The sequence below is a fragment of the Pinus tabuliformis genome, chromosome 7 (genome assembly GCF_031772625.1).
Source record: "Pinus tabuliformis cultivar Carrire ecotype Pingquan chromosome 7, CPIR1, whole genome shotgun sequence".
Taxonomy (NCBI): domain Eukaryota; kingdom Viridiplantae; phylum Streptophyta; class Pinopsida; order Pinales; family Pinaceae; genus Pinus; species Pinus tabuliformis.
This window is the reverse complement of record NC_142293.1, coordinates 1,103,171,061-1,103,173,898: the sequence shown is the minus strand read 5'-3', so window position 1 is coordinate 1,103,173,898 and position 2,838 is coordinate 1,103,171,061.

Below are 2,838 nucleotides of genomic sequence, written 5' to 3'. Positions count from 1 at the left end.
CGTTTCTCAGAGGTTCAAATTTGAAGATCAGTGTAGCGAGATTTATTCAGAGCTGAGAAGATGGCCTTCAATGGACTAAGGCTAGAGTACCCAAAATACTGAATGCCTAGGTACCCAAAATACTGAAGCTTGACCGCTGTAGTTGACATTTTCAAAAAAATTAGTTGGATTTTTTCAAAATCATGTTGTAATTTCTATCATTTTCTATGCAAAATTAAGGCACTCAAAATTTTAAAACTTGACAACTATAATCCACTTTTTCAAAAAATTTAGCTAAATTTTTTCAAAATCATGTTGGAATTTTTATTTTTATCATGATGGCTCCAACAATTTTTCATGCATTTTCAAATATGGAACGACAATCATGATGTTGTTCACAATGTCGTATCGTTTCTTTCACCTCTTCCATTACAATATAATAGTATTTTCTAATAACACCATAAATAGGTAGCATATGGAAAAATTACATCTCGGAAGACAAAAAAAAAATGTACAAAAACATGTTCACATAAACAAAAACAACTACATGAATAATAGATAACCTCTACATGACATTACTATCATTTACCAAATAGCCATATTCGAACACACATAACTAATCATTTCAAGTATAACTCATTATCATCGACCCTAGCTTTTAACAATGTCTATTCACATGTTGCTATTTTTCCACACACTACTATTATTTACAAAATATCCATATTCAAAATACACATAACTAATACTTTCAACTCTAACTCATTATCATCCACCCTTTCTTTCAACAATGTCCATCTACATTTGGCTATTCTTTCACAAACTATTATTATTTACAAAATATCCATTTTCGGAATACACATAACTAACTATTGCAAGTGTAACTCATTATCATCCACCCTTACTTTCAACAATGTCCATTCACATGTCCCTATCCTTCCCCACTCTATGCTATTCTTCCCCACTCTATACTATTCTTCACCACTCTATGCCTTACAGTGTTTCCTTTACAACATAAAGTGCAAATGCTAGTTTTAAAAATTAAATAACAAATACAATATTGACGGAAGACTTTAAAACTATAATGAAATTACTTTTATAAAATAATGGTCTTTTTTTAATAAGTGGAGAAACGCATACGGACAACCTATTCTTAGAACTAATAATTAAGTTCTTATCTAATCCTATTTTGGACAATAAAAGAACTAATTATACCTCTACGAATAGGGGGATTCCGCAGGGAGCCATATTTTCTCCGCTCCTTGTGAATGTAGTGACTGCACAATCGGCACTGGAGTTAATTCGGATCGCTTCTTCAAACTGAGTTAGGCGGACTTTCTTTTAGGGGCAAACTGATAAAGAAAGCCGGGTGTATCTTGGGAGCAAAGTTGATCTTACTTTTGGGAGAGAAAAAAGGGGTGTCATAAAGATAGAAGTATTTATAGATAAAAATCTTAAAAATACATTGATGTGTAGTGCAGCTGCTGAGTTTGTTGGGTGAAACCACAAGGTCAGGGATCAAATCACATTGAGTATAGTATTCTGCTATGGTGTGTGGCTCAAGGAGTAGACTCTCCTTATCCGTGAGTCTTGGCTCTTGCCAAAATCATAAGAAATTAGTGTTACGAGAATTGATCCTGGATCTTTCTTGGATTAAGTCTAGCAGTTACGGATTCACCTTGTGCCTAAAAAAAATAAAAAAAAATCTTAAAAGATATTAACACTTAGAAACAAATACATTATTAAGAGAAAGTTTAGAAATTATAATGAAATTAAAATTAAAAAGTTTAAAATTTATTTTATTTTATTATAACTATAAAATTATATATAATTTTTAATATAATAATTTCATTTCAAAATTATTATTTTTATTATTAAAATATGTGAAAATAGGTAATAAATTTTAATTTAGTATTTAAAAATGATTTAAAATATGGATTTTATTATTATTATTATTTATTTATTTATTTTTCACTTGAAATATGTAAAGATTATTTTTTCATCTTTCTTGTATATTTATATTATTTTGTTTAGAGTACATTTCTCTAAAATTATATATAATTTTTAATATAATAATTTCATTTCAAAATTATTATTTTTATTATTAAAATATGTGAAAATAGGTAACAAATTTTAATTTAGTATTTAAAAATAATTTAAAATATGGATATTATTATTATTATTATTTATTTATTTATTTTTCACTTGAAATATGTAAAGATTATTTTTTCATCTTTCTTGTATATTTATATTATTTTGTTTAGAGTACATTTCTCATTTCAATTTATATATATATTTTTAATTTAATTTATTAAAAAAATCAAATTTGAAAGTCATGAGAATGTGTTGCATGTCCTGTCGTGTTGTGTTAAGTATACATTTTGAATTGGTCAAATTACACACAAAAAAAGAAGATAAAAAATAAAATACTTATTTGATCTCTCTTGGCTAGGAGTTAAGATAAATCTAGACTAGTAAAATATTGTTCTGTAGAGTAATTCTTATTTCTTTTTTCTTGTAATTTACGTACAACATTGTATTTTTATTTTGGATATATTTTTAACTTTTTTATTAAATTGAATATTATATTAAGTGGTTTTTTGGTTTTTTTTAATGAACATTTTTTGGAAATCCCAATTATTTTTCCATAATAAACAAAAGACACATGATGACAATGTGCAAAAATGTAAAATCAATAACATTGCTAACAAGTGGCTCTCGTTAATATTAAGATATTCTTCCAATTAAAATATAATTAAAAAATATTTAAAAAAAAAAAATATCAAAAAATAAATTATTTCACTTTTAAATTAATGATTTGCAAGAAGTTTTATTGCTTTTCCTCAACAATATAAAGTTAGT